Raw genomic sequence first — 15,674 nt, 5'->3', positions numbered from 1 at the left:
TTTCACTCAGCAGCGTGTAGAATAGCACTTGATCCAACACGCACTGGTTATTTTTACATTTTATTTTCATTGTAAATCACGTGCCGAGAAATATTTGCGTGCACAGCTTAATGAAGTCACAAGATACTAAATTGAGGACATGATGTGTGTGGGATGATGTGTGTGGGATGTAGGACGTTTGATTAAGTTTTTCATTCTGTATTAACAAAACAATGCCAACGTCCTGTAAAAGACACCTCTCAGGTAGCTTCTGAATAGCGCTGCGAGTCTGTGGTTACACCCGAGGTCTGAATACGGAGATCGGGTCGGTGTTTCAGGTCCTGTTTATACCAGTGCGTTTTTGGTTTTAAAATGAAGACGATCCTCGTCCGTGCTGGCGTTTCCGCCGTGTTTCAGAAACGATAGTCAACACTGAATACAGCCCATACGTGCTCACTGATAGAATTTCTTTTAAAAATCAACGTGACTATTGATGCTTATGTAGAAGCGACACCAACAACGCCAAAGAAAGACAAACGTAAGACAAAGCGTGCAGTGCAAACTGTGGCTATATACACGAGTGCTCGTTAACAGGAACGTGATTCAGGTGCAGGTAGTCATGTGACTGTGATGCAGTGGCTGCTGGGAACTGTAGTTCAGAGTTCCTTCTCATTCAGGACCTGAAGTGGGACGCTCACATAGGCTCCATTTTGAAAAAGGCCCAGCGGAAGTTGCACTTCCTTCGCCGACTGAGCAAGCTTAACCTGCCACAGGAGCTGCTGATACAGTTTTACTCAGCCGCCATTGAGTCAGTCCTGTGTACTTCTATAACTGTCTGGTTTGGTTCAGCTGCCAAATCTGACAGAAGGAAACCACAACGGACAGCCAGGACTGCTGAGAAAATTATTGGTGGCCCCCTGCCAAACCTCTAAGAACTTTAAGGGCTAAGAACATCGCTTTGGACCGCTCGCTCCCAGCCAACTTTCTCTTGCGCGCTCCAGAGCACTGAGCAGCAGGACAGCCAGACACAAAAACAGCTTTTTCCCTCAGGCGATCTCCCACCTGAACAATTCAAAACTGCCAACAGGGTCTCTTCATTGCGCATTTAATGCAATGATAATTATTCCTTTTAAATAATTATTATATTATATACCTCTGTACATTCATTCCACTTCCATTGCACAAACTGTATATAGCATACAGTACATAGCACTTTCTATTCTTCCATTTGCACATAACTATACATCTGTAAACAGCACATCTGTACATACATAATCCTGTCTATTTTTTGCTATGTCTTTAGTACTGTATTATATTTAGTTTTATTGCTTTTTATTTTAAATTTTTTATATATATATATATATATATATATTGTGTGACGTTCCATTTTTTATTTTCTGAAGTGGAAGCTCCTGTTGCCAAGACACAAATTCCTTGTGAGTGTAAACGTAATTGGCAATAAAGCTGAATCTGAATCTGAAGTAATAACAAGAATAATCTGGTTGTTAAAACCAGCATCTCTATAGTAACCTTATAGATTGGATATGTGAAGTGTGAGCTCCAGTCTGCTGGGAGTTAGACAATCAACAAGCTTGAGAAACCTGAAAGAGTTTCGATTAATCCTACCAATCAACACCAGAAAGACAGAGTGTCCTTGTTAGAAAGTTTATGTCTCACACTGACTGCCAAACTTTCCGACCTGAAAAAAAACAAAGTATCACGATTATAATTCTTGAAACAGCTCGAGTGAGGCGGTGTGTACTTTTATAACAAGCTACAAAAATGATATCTATATCTCTATCTGTACCTGTTTACTGCTACAAATATCCATATCTGTGTCTGTATTCGGATACAGGCTGCATTTGACTGGAGGTTATAACTCGTAATTCCCAGGAAAAAAACAACAACAACAACAATGGAAACACCCTCTCAACTCGGGATGGTCTCTTCAGCTAAGAGTTCCTCGGAGTTCAACAAGTGACGTCAATTCAACATGGCCGCCCCCAGCATCAGTAGTAAACAAAATAGCACTATTAGATTTAGATCGATCGACCTACAGAGATATTGTCATAAAGGGAGTCCGATGGACTTATTTATTGGGGAACAGAAACTCAGAGAAAAAAAACAAAACACTGGGACGACCAGGAACTCGGCAATACTGAGCTAAACAGGGCTAGAAAAACTGTCAAAATAAGACTATGGATAATGCAAACTGCATCTAATCCAACCAAAACACAAACAAAGGCATGAACATAACATGAACACGATGCTTCCGCAACTAGAGGAAGGAAACACAGGTTAATCAAGAAAAAAACAACAAGTTGGCATGATTAGCACGGGATATAAGGCAGACAACAGAAGAAGAAGTTCTACACAGAGAGACAGTGGCCCTCTAGTGGTCCAAGGTGGAAATGCCCCCGGGGGCCATGACTACGGAAGCCCTACTCTAAGCGGCCATGCATTATTATTATTTGTCTTTCTTGTTTTCTCGTGATCTCAACATAAATAAGGTTATTTTCTTGTGATCACAACGTAATTTTTCTCTGTACTCAACATCCGTCGCCGAGCGGGAAATCTCATCCACTACAGCCTCGTTGTGTTTATACTCACGCTCTTGCAAACTTCGCAGACTTTTTTTTTTTTTTTTTCTAGATTGATCAAGTTATAGTATTTTCCAATTGTAGTGTTTTTTAAAAGATTGAAAGAGTTGTCGGAAGCTTTGTGGTGGTGATGCTGAAGTCATGTGACCGTGGTGTAGTTCGTTTATAGCCTACCATTAGCTTTTTACTTCTGTTGATTGCATTTAGGCTTCAAAATTCACAAAAGTTGTGTTCATTTGTGAAGATTATCTTGATAAACAAAACACATAAGAATCGTAAACTTTTGTTGGTCACAGAGCGTATTTTCAGCAATAATCCAAAAACCAGTGGGAAAACCCTATTGGCTTTTTGTCGAGCGAACCAGGGTGATACCATCTTGTGGGGTGGCCTACAGAAATACCTCATCCCTGCAGGATTGACGACTTCCACATTAGTGTCCGACACTTGAGAAGGGGGACATCCCTCTGTACCATCTCTACAGCATGCAGTTAGTAAATTTATGATGGTGACGGCGAAGACGCCGACGTGCATGCAGCACCAGTCCCGTTCGCAAGGCACGAGATTTTCTCAGGATAAAACTGCGTCGTGAGAAAACAGCTTTTTGTTATGTGGAGATCACGAGAAAACAACAAAGAAGAGAAAAAACAAGCTATAGCCGCTTAGGGCTTCCGTACATGATTGATATTCGCCTGTTAAATCTATAACACTGACTTTACAGTTCAAGAACACGGAGGCGTTCATGTTTTTCTCCACTTTGATGCCAAAACTGACGTCATTTTAAGCTCCGTCTTCCCACTGCCTGCCGAGGGCCAAGGTAAATCAAACGCAGCATGAAACCCGAAGTGGGTGTGGCCTAAATCTGAAGTTTTTAAAAAACAAAAATTAAGGCACGGACTTAACTGGAAGTTTTTTTTAACCCCGGTCTGGTGTGTGAGTGGGATTGTTTTTTAATGGGTTATTATTTTCGTTTGTACTTGATTGTGGTACAAAATCGGATAACAATAATGTTGTTATTGCTTTGAAACGTAGATTCACTAGTTGTCATTATTTCCATATTTAATACATTACTACCAGTTATTCATGTGCTGGTACGATGTTATTACACTGTAATAAAGCTGTTGTACATTTACATAACAACAATTACCAATGTTATCATATTAATCATTTTACTAAAGAAATAAACCTTATTTCTGATCACACCACCTGCCCTGAAGGCTGTATTTAATAAAAGATGCATTGCCTCGGCAGGAAGTGCGAGAGCGAAGCATGGAAGCAGCCTTTATAGCTTATTGCACTTGGTAAAATATTTTATATAAGGATATATGTGGAGAACCTTTGGGTTTAAAGATTTTCCATATGCCTGAGGAATATTTTGATATGTCGGTTGTGTATCCGAGCCATTCGGGGTCACGCGCTGAAACCTGAAAAGACCTTGAGCGTCAGGGAGATTTGTCCAGCATTCTTCCAACGCCTCAACCTGTTTACTGACCCGCAGGTCAATCCCGTTCTCCTCCTCTAATCTTACATGCAACTTCACGCCGCTTCGTCTTTCGTTCCTTTTTATATTCACTTTCAGAGCAACCGCTGACCTTTGCATCAGAACCCTCCTTACTAACAGAGCAGATGCTGTAAAGCATAAAAAATGACGAAGCCTCTAGTATTCCGCTGTTCTCTTTCTCTGCATCGCTTGCTGCCATGTTCTTCGTTTGTATTATATTTAGCAGGAAGCTGAGAGACGCGCCGGTCTCTGTTTTTCTCTGAAGAAGCCGGACGGTTGATGGAGTGCAGTGGAATGATGTCACTGCTTATAGAACATTATTAATTAGTTCATTTAGACTAGTTCCATGGTGGCCCAGTGGCTAAGGATCCCGCACTCTCACAGCCACGGTCCGGGGAACCTACCCGTCCACTGGGTCGCACTCAGTGCTGGTCCCAAGACTGGATAAAATGTGAGGATTGTGTCAGGAAGGGCATACGGTGTAAAACCTTTACCGAATCGAATATGCAGACCAGTGATCTGCTGTGGCGAAAGAACTTTGTTAGTTTAGACTACTCGTGACAGTGCTAGCCAAATCAGCGTGTTAGCTGCAATAAAATTAGCAGATTGTTAAGGCTTTAAGCTTGTTCATTGGCTATAAATAAACACTTAATTTGAAGTATTGTGCATGATTGACATGTCTATGTAAACGCACACGGAGTCGTCTCTCCTGTTCATGACGAACTCTTGAATTTCACAACACCGGGACCAGCAACAGGCGAGAAGAAGAGACCACCTTTTGTAATTATCTGCCAATCAGTGCATTAGTTCACTTGTTGCTAGGCGGAACTCCTTGCATGGCCGTCACTGACGTCACTCTCAAAGAAAGACCAGAGTGAGCTATTCCAATGAAACACGATTTTGAGTTCATAACAGACCTGAAGTTAAGAAATCTTAAGTTGATGTATTTTGTAGGTTAATAATTTCAGTGGACGTAGAGATTTTTGATTTGTGGGTTCAAAACGCAACGTTTTAAGTAATGTTTAGTCACGGTGACTTGATTATCTAAGTAAAAACAACAACGATTGCTCATTAATAACATACACAAAGTCCATTATGAACAATTATATTGATGGGATACATATTATGTAATGTAATCCAGAAATCAGCGCGTAGCACGTAATGTTTTAAAGCAAAATATTTACCTCAGTAAAACGAAACGCTTTAACTGGGGTGAGAAAAGAATGAAAGGACGACATAATGAACATTCAAAGTTAGTAATTGATGCAGTAAACATTCCTCATTGATATATACTAACTGTTTTAACTATGGGATATTTCTCATGAAAATGTTGATCCTGGTTACAGCCTTGATGAAATTAAAATCAGGACCGCGTCGCTCAGTTATTGGATTTTCCCCTCGGGTCAGAAACGAACTTGATTTCAGATATTAAAGTGCATCGATTTCCAAAAGGCAAAGATCAGCGAGCGTAATGCTCGGACCGCGGCGGTGAAGAAGACATACGGCCGAATCCATGCAAAACTCCAGGATCTTGTTTATCTCATTTTATCTCAATTTATATGAAATATTGCACACTTAAAACCAGCAATGTTACACAACAAGAGCCACGAACAGACAAGCTGCATACTGAACACTAAACAAGAATGCTAAACAGCTAGCTAGCTAGCTAAATCACCGAGCCATACGTGTACAGCATCCACTCAGAACCTTATAGGACTTGAGCACTGGAATGATTACTGTAATGGTACTTTCTGAGTAGAATTAAATCAAAATATTCTTCTTTGTTACATTTATTTTTGATCAACGTTACTCTTGTAAATTCTTTAAATCGTAGCTTATTACAGCACCACCTAGTGGCCATTTCTGCTCATGTCACTCAAGGTCCTAATTCACATTCAGCCATATTTTTGCAGTACTCTTATCTGAAAAAGCCGAATGCTTTCAATATTTTCATTTATTGTTTTGTAGTTTCACAAAATGCTGTACTCCAGATACATAAATTCGTCGCAGTTCTTCTCTGGAAAAAAAAAGTCTTTGTTAGATGTACTCACCAAACGTCAGTTTTTTCACGTTCCTTTTTTATTAGAATTACGGTTACACCATATAAGAACCCCATATCTTCAATGCGTCCGTAAGACACTTCATTTAGTCACGTATATCTCGAACAATACCGTCAGCCGCTACGCTAACAGTTTGTACACGCAAATGCACAAATGCACTCTGTGGATTTAAAAAGGTCTGTCAGTGTTAATCACACACACCACGATGTAATCAGTACAAATCTGCTTTAATTATTCTCTAAACTAATCAACAGCTAATGATATAATAAATCCTACAGGCCCAATTAAGGTGCATGTTTTTTTGCGCTTGCGTTCAGCAAACAGAGCTACAAAACCATTAAGTGTTATTTTCTGATGCTTTATTTACTGAAGGAGAGGAAAACTCAGCCTTGAGGAGGTGAGAAATGATCACGTCACGAAGCAGAAAATCACACGGCATGTAGTCACAGTGGAATCGCAGCCAATAAGAGTGCCTGAAGTCAGAGTTAATACAGTCATACTGTTAATACAGTATTTGTGCGATTTTAAATTACATAAATTAAATTCTTCCTACATGCTCCTGCGCTGTCGTGATGCCCAGTCATGTTTACTCTTGTTATATTATATGCTTCAATCTGCTGGCAGAATGGAACTCGACTTATCGGACATTTTCAATCGGTATAAACAAATGAATTATTTTATCACCACTAGTCTGTTATAAGATGAGTCAGGACACTATTACAGCATGTAGATTAGACAGACTGAGACACGTACCATCACGTCACCAGCAATTTCCCGTCTGGTGAGAAAATGGCCGTACTTCTCTGTTATTTGCCCACCTGTGGATGACCCGCCCTTCTTCCCCTGACGGCCCATGTGCTATATGGCTGGACAGATGACGTGTGGTCGACCATTTTAATGATTAGATTCAAAATCGAATCTTTTTTTCCCTGTTACACAGTGGAAACTTGTCATACTCGTCTAATCCGGCAAATTTTTTGTCTTCAAAAGCAGGAAAATGAAAAGGGTAACAAGTAAGTCGTCACAAACTATAAGAACACGACGAGGAGGTTTCAGGAGTGTCGATGCCGGCAAGCAGTTCCTGACCTGTTCCCCACGCACAACCCTCCATCGTGGCTGAATTCGATAACTTCATACACTATGAAAGAAGGTGGTGAGACTGCAAAAGGGCAGGAAGTACTGTACCTAGTCTTGTGCGTGTAATAGGTATAAATAAATAAAGAACCCTGTTCAATATTGCATTGATTCATCATTGATTGCCCTGCAGAAACGACTGGCTTACACGTAAACCCAATAACACTCCAATGCCACTCCAATCTCACAAGGGGAAAACAAAACAAAACAAAAAAAAACCCAGCTAAAATTATTTATTACATACTTACATATCGATCTTATTCAAAGTGCGCAGTGGTAGGTGTGGGGGCGTGGTTAAATGACGTTCGAGTGGACGTCTGATACGCTGAGGTTTATTGTCTGCTTGCGGCAGAACGTTAATAATCATTGCACAGAAAACGCTGTAGATAAAGCGTTGGGGAAAACGCCATACGAATACCGATCTGAATATTCGTACTCATGGGTCATGGCCACACGTCGGATATGTATCCAATCTAGGAAGTGGCTCAGGTCTAATTGAAAAAGATTGGCTTTTTGTAACCTGATAAATATCAGATGTCTCATATTAAGGCCGATTTGCGTCGCGTTCAGGGTTCTTAGCCTCCTAAGAATGACAGCGGACGAAGCTTTAAGAGTGCGCTGCTCACGTCAGTAGCAGTCTGTGACATTTAATAAATAATGAAATAAAATAAAAAAAAAGTCTTGCTATCCATCCCGGAGCTTTTCCATCAGCATGCACGGTGCACGGGTGGATAAGAGATTAATTATAAAATGTCATTTCTAATTTCTCTGCAGCATTTCCCGTAATTATACGCTCGTCTACGAGTCAGACATCGATTTCAACACATTCCGCTCAGGTTTGTATTCACGTGGGCGATACGCTGAGTTAAAGAGCACTGGGACTCTCCATATTCACATATTTTTACACTCTCAGGACTGTCCTGAGGCAAGCTGGTGAAAATGGCCAACATCTACAGCTCATATTATTATTTAGTTCGTTACTGTGATAATAACAAATGACGTCACAGAAATTACCCATGATGCAATGCATATTACAGTAATTTACTGGCCATTTTTACAGTTAATTACCCTATACACTACAGTAAGGGTTAACAGTGTGTTAACTAACATTATTATACAAATATATAATTACTCAACTTTAAATTAAACGACATTATATTAAAAGATTCAGTGTAAGTACAGGAACTGCTTATGTTATTCCATTCCAATTATTATTTACAAAAAAAAGTCTCAATTTTTTTTTATTAAAAACCATGTCTTTGTGTATTTAATAATAATAATAATAATAATAACAATAAAAGACATCTCTCTGTCGTTCTCTTTCTTCTGCCAAAGAGCTAAAATCCAAGAACATCTTCGTTGGGTTTTCTCTAAAACTATCCCCAATCCCCAGACATCCAAATTAAACCGGTCTCTCAGCTTTTCTGGCGTTAAATCTCATTAAATAAAAGCAGTCTGCATTTAAATACTCATCCAAGCGAGAGAACTTTTATAATATATGGATCCTTTACTTCATTGCATGAATGTAGCACCTCATTTTAGTGACTTTCTTTCCAGGTGAAATGGATTTCCTGCCTCCGTGACCCGAGCCGCCGGAATTACGCTCTGATTTATTCAGGATAAAAGGAAACTCTAGTGAGAGAAAGAAGAAATAACTTTCTTTATAAACCACCTGTCTCTCATTATAACACACTTTAATAATGACTCGGTATTACCGGACAATTCGGTAACACTTTAAGAGACGCTGGTGTTTATTAATAATTCCTATAATTATAATTCGCTTTATTTTGGTAATGATATATTGTCAGTATTTTATAAACGCCAATAATGCCTGAGATCAATATTTGGAGGCTTATAAATGTGTTATAAATGTCACTACTACTATTACTAATGACTTGTATCATCTTATATTACTGATATGACCCATAATGATCCATGCATAATATATGGTAATAAAGGATTGAGATTTATTACAAGTAGTTTGAGTTGGTAAGAGTGACAACATCATAGCGAGTCAAGTTTATTTTGAGACTTTGAGGCGGGGATTAGAGGAATCTTGAATGAAATGTAAACTGTGGCATATTACAACCACTAAGTCGAAATATACCATCACAATCCATTAGAAATGTCACTACATCCATCAAAACACTTTCTCCCTCATCCTGCGTTCACACTCGGAACCGACAAGGCGGCAGGAGTGTGATTGTGTTTTTCGTCTCATCCTGTCATATACGACTTCTTGCTAAATGTGTATAAAGACATTACAAAGAAAAATTAAAGCTTGGAGGAAAGTAGAGATTGTTGGTGTTTCTGGTGAGTGTTTGTCGCAAGTACAGCAAGTAGGCTACAGTATAGCTCGCGCTGCTAATCTGCTAATCGGCTAACAGCTCATACGAAGCCTAGCATTTAACGTGCAGATCAAACAACTGATTTTTTTCACACTGATTTGTGCGTTATTTCATTTGTGTGTAACTAGTTAGAAGAATATATAAAGATATATACACACAGCATACAGTATAGAGGCTGTAGCTAGCATAGTTATCTTTCTTTGCTAATCTGCTAACAAGGCTAATACAAAAGGCTAATCCTGGAACGTAATGTACATCAAACATCAATTCTGACACTATTTTAATGTCTTTTAAATACATTTTAAAGACAAATAAAAAGTGTAGGCAATATTTTGGCTAATAGGTTTAGATGTGCTAGACACGTCAGGGAGATACGTTAGCATGATCCAATAATCTTCTAACTTAATAATCACAAACTAATAAGTGCACAGAGAAAGCAGAAGCAAAAGTGCCAAAGTATTTGTAGAGAACAGCGACGTTAATATCCCGAAGGATCAAATAATGACGAAGAAACCAGACACAACAACAAATAATGAACGGAAAGCGGCAGCGGTGATGGATGTGGCAATCCCGAGTGGCGCTAATAATTAAAGGAAGAAATAGAAAGAGCCTCAGAACTCTAATGGGAATGTGGAAGGTGTAAAAACGTGGTTATCCCAGTGGTATCAGGAGTGCTCCGAGTCTCGATCCATCTAAGCTGATTCTAGCAGACTCGTGGAATGACGAGTATGATCCCAGTCTGGAAGAATGAAATCCAAGAAAGAGAAAATATACTGCCCTGGGCTACACTGTACTCTCACGCTCCCGTCCTCTGATAGGAGCTTAACGTTAAACCGCTGGAAACTCACGTTTCAGACTCGGCCGGCGAATGTACCGTGATTTAATCTGACGAGATGCGGAATTCCTTTTTATTACCTCTTCCTTAGTTTAAAAAATGTCTCTTACTCTATTTTGTTTACATGCCGTACACCTATATTTAATTTTAGTCTATATTTATCTATATGTAGTTCTCTCCTTATGCTTACATTTTCACTTTTCATCTTCTGTGGATTTTATCCTGCACTCTACTACAAACAGACAAACAAACAACAACAACAACAATATATATATATATATATATCTTAGCAAAGATAAAATATCTTGAATATGGGTAAATGTATCGAATATCTCTGATTATGTTATTATTATACATCACATAAGATTATTCAGCTCGTTTTAAACACTTTTACTCATTCGGGGTGAAATTATTTACTCTATTGGCAGATCATTTAGCTTCTTTATAGAAATAAATGCTTAAATGTGTATAAATATATGAAAGATCAGCCCAGACTATTTCAAGCTTGAATTTGTTCTGCAGATATGTTCTTTACAGTAGGAAATGGATCGATTTGACTGGATTTAAGATCACTCGCTAAGACGTCAGTTCTTATACACACTGTTTATTGAAATGATTTATTCATTATGATTTTTTTGGTAAGTATTACTTTATTCTAGTATTCTATATTTGTGCATTTGCCTGTTTACGCTCATGTTTATGCTTATGTTTGCATTTAAGCTTGGATGTGATCCTTTCTATTTCATTTTATTACTTTTTTTTTAACAACATTTTTTCCCTTTTTTTTTAATTTAATCTTTTATTCTACCCTTCTGCGTTTTAATTTATTACATTACCTTTTTTTTTTAAGCATTTAATTAAACTACTCTATTGTACAGAATGTACATAACCCATGCCTTCATAAAACACAGGGTTATGTATATATATATATCTCAAGTGTTCTGTTTTTCACCACATGCCCCACACAACTTATTAATTACACCGTTCTAATTTCTTCAAATAGCGCACTTTAATCAAACCTTTTAAAAGAGTATTAAATCCACAGCAATTAGAGAAAGGAGTTTGTGAATATATTAAAAGAAGATGGAAGAGCAGAAGGTCAGTAATTACTTTACTGTAATGAGATCACTCTTATCTCCTGATTTATCCGATAGCAGCGTGTTTACCTGAGGACACTCGCTAATTAATTTTTACAATTTAAACTTCCTTGGGAAATGGGCGGGGAATTCTCTGACAGGGAAAATAGAAACTGGAACCTAGTGCCAAATGGGAATAAATTAATTAGCACTTTTCCACCCTTTTCCGGATTAAACGCTATAAATATGGAAATGAAACCGCCTCGGGAAATGAAACGATAGAAAATTTAAAACCCTGAGACATGGAGGTTTTGTTGGTTTTTTTTTTTTTTTTTGCCTACCATTATTTATAATGTATATCTGTGCACGTAAACTCGATCAATCTAATATTTAATCATGAATAAAACTGTCACGTCCAGCTTCTTTAGCGATTTCATTTCCGTCTCTCTTTTCTTCTTTTTGTCGTGGTTACGGTCATGGAAATCTGCACGTACAAATCTAACGCGGAAAAACATTCACAATAAACAGCTGTACGTAAACATATTTACAGTAAAGAACTGTATTATTTTACACAGTATAAAATAACACGTAATCCAGTACTGACCTACAATTATTACAGTGTAAAACTCTATACAGTGTAGAACCCTTTACAGTGTAAAGCTCTTCACAGTGTGAAACTCTTCACAGTGTAAAACTCTTTACAGTGTAGAACTCTTCACAGTGTAAAGCTCTTCACAGTGTAAAACTCTTTACAGCGTAAAACTCTTTACAGCGTGAAACTCTTTACAGTGTAGAACTCTTTACAGTGTGGAACTCTTTAAAGTGTAGAACTCTTTACAGTGTAGAACCCTTCACAGTGTAAAACTCTTCACAGTGTAGAACTGTTTACAGTGTAAAACTCTTTACAGTGTAAAGCTCTTTACACTGTAAAGCTCTTTACAGTGTAAAACTCTTCACAGTGTAAAGCTCTTTACAGTGTAAAACTCTTTACAGTGTAGAACTCTTCACAGTGTAAAGCTCTTTACAGTGTAAGCTCTTTACAGTGTAGAACTCTTTACAGTGTAGAACTCTTCACAGTGTAAAACTCTTTACAGTGTAGAACTCTTCACAGTGTAAAACTCTTCACAGTGTAGAACTGTTTACAGTGTAAAGCTCTTTACAGTGTAAAACTCTTCACAGTGTAAAACTCTTCACAGTGTAGAACTGTTTACAGTGTAAAGCTCTTTACAGTGTAAAGCTCTTTACAGTGTAGAACTCTTTACAGTGTAGAACTCTTTACAGTGTAAAACTCTTTACAGTGTAGAACTCTTCACAGTGTAAAGCTCTTTACAGTGTAAAGCTCTTTACAGTGTAGAACTCTTTACAGTGTAAAACTCTTCACAGTGTAAAACTCTTTACAGTGTAGAATAATGCATAGGGATGCGATTCGAGACACAACGCTACTTTTCCATCCCGTTGCTCTTACATTACTGCAGCGTGCCAGAATTGTAAAAAAGACTACAATAGCACACGAAATCCCTTTTCAGAGTTAGAGCTATATTTCTAATATTCCTTTTATAAAATATATGAATAAAACAAAAGAGTCTCTCTCACAACCACATCTGTAACTCAAAGGACCCCACGTAGGGTCATGACCCCTAGTTTGCGAAAATCCATAGCGTGCGTCCCAAATTGCATACGCTCTGTAAAATAGCGTGAGCAGTGTGTTCATATTGAAAATTCCAACAAAAAGGACTGCACTCCAATTACCGGATGATGCACTTATTCAACTGAAAAAAAAAAAAAAGACGTGTGGAATGTTGGACACTTCATGCACTTGTCGTGGATTTGCAGGAAGGAGCTCCGGACTACAGTTCCCAGCAGCCATTGCACCACACGGCATTGTTGTCACATGACCACCTGCACCTGCATACTAGTCTTGTTAACGAGCACTATGTTTATATAAATATATATAGCCACAGTTGGCCTGTGGAGACGATTACGCCTCTGTCCGGTAGAGACCGGTTCATGTTGGGCATAAAGGGTAACACTGATATAAACAATTTACACAAGACCACAACAGCGACACCGAACACACTGCCATGTTAATCAAAGCCTTTACGCTGGATATCGGCAGCGCGCGGTTCAGAGATTTAAAATATTTATTAAAAAAGCATATTTTTTTTTTCGCGTGGCATGATCTCAGTTTCTAGAGAACACTCTACATTGTTTGTCAAATAAATATTAATCTGTCTGAGCTAGATGAAATACCTTTAGACAAATTTCCATACAAATTGAAAACAAAGCAAAACAAAAACCTCCTGGATGCTCCGCGAGTTTGTTTAATTATAAATCTGTCACGGTGAGTTTGGGTTTGTTTGATTAAGTACGAGATCACACGAGGCTCAGAGATCGTGTTTAGTTCACCATCGTGATATAATCACAGAAAACACAATTGAGTGCAAAAAAAACAAAAAAAACAAGAAATAAAACAAAATAAAAATTCAAAAAATAAAAAAACCGCAACAATTTCACTTCAGGTTTGGTTATAACTGTTTATTGTTTAACTGTTTATCAACATTCATTAAACAGTTTTAAAACAAACAATTTTAAACGTCTAAGAAATCATGAATTAAAATAATAATAAAGAATTAATGTCAGTTGTAAGAAAAGGCGTCATATTGCCTTATAACTACGATTTTTATGTCAAATATTAACGAATCAGTCAACCTTGCTGTAAAACCAAGTCACACACACACACACACACACTCATATTGTTTTGGGGGGTATTTTGGCATTGAGGAAACGTCAGTAGAGCCAGAACAACTCCAAAGCCAACAGATGGGATGCAAGGATCAGTAAACACACACACACACACACACACACACACACACACACACACACACACAGATTTCCTATTTGTTAGTCACCCAGTCATCCATCTCAAACACAGACTGGTGATATCATCTGTTGTAATATTTCGCTTTCATAAAAGATAAATAATAAATCCGGCTGCACATTTGTAAGAATTCGCATTAGCAAACATGCGGAACGTTAAAGATTAGTTTTGGGGGATTGATTAAAGCTAGCGATTATAGCTTTCTTTTCTAAACTAAATCCCTCTTATTTAAATCAAAATTCCGTAAGCGAAAGGAATAATCTTAAATTAATCTGTCTTAGCCAAACTCTTGATGGAAATGTATGGACTTATAAATTAAACCTTGCGTTATTACACATAAAAAAGAGATAATAATAATAATAATAATAATAATAATAATAATAATAGTTAAAAAAAGAGAAAAGAGCAAAAAAAAGAAAAGCAAAAAACAGGTATAGATCAAATAGATTGTTTACAGAAGTTATATATGTATATATCTATATATATATCTATATGTATATATAGACATAATACTACATATTAGTGGATAAACACATCGTTGTGTGCGATTTTTTGCTGCTATTCAGACAATACAGTGTAATGTCTCAGAACATCGTGTCTGAGATGAACATGAAATACATTTTTGCTTCAAATGAATATTAAATGAATGTCAAAATTCCCCTGTAGACATGAACTTTAACTCAACCCTCATTACCATAAACCGTGCAATAATAAATAACAACAAATGGAAAACACTATTGGAAAAAAACAACAAAAAACCAGCTAGCCTCGTCTTGGTGTCATTATAATGAAATGGTAATGCCAAGAATCCTGCAGTGCTGAGGCATAAAATATCCAGAGGAGTCTCGCTCTCTCTCTCTCTCTCTCTCTCTCTCTCTCCATCACCTCCCTCAGCACTTTCAAAAGCTTCATACTAATACTTCATCATCGTCTTGCAATCATTCACAAACTTCGCCGGAGGCCGCTCGTATACAAAGTTATAAACGGTTGTGTTTAGGGTCAAGTTCAAGTGGCTTTTATTGTCATTTCAACCCTATAGAGCTGGAACAGTACACAACGTTCCTCCAGGACCACGGTGAGGACCACGGTGCTACGGAAAACAACACGCTAACCGCACGAGACGAGACGACGCAGAACTAAATAAAACCCACACGTTTCTAAATAAAGTGTGCAAACAACACAAGACAGTACAGTACAGTGAAAACCTACAGGATGATGGGTGGGATCACTGACTTCATTTAAAAAAATCACTTTCTCATGAATTTG

The sequence above is a fragment of the Ictalurus furcatus genome, chromosome 4 (assembly GCF_023375685.1).
Source record: "Ictalurus furcatus strain D&B chromosome 4, Billie_1.0, whole genome shotgun sequence".
NCBI classification, from domain to species: domain Eukaryota; kingdom Metazoa; phylum Chordata; class Actinopteri; order Siluriformes; family Ictaluridae; genus Ictalurus; species Ictalurus furcatus.
Note: the sequence above shows the minus strand (reverse complement) of the source record.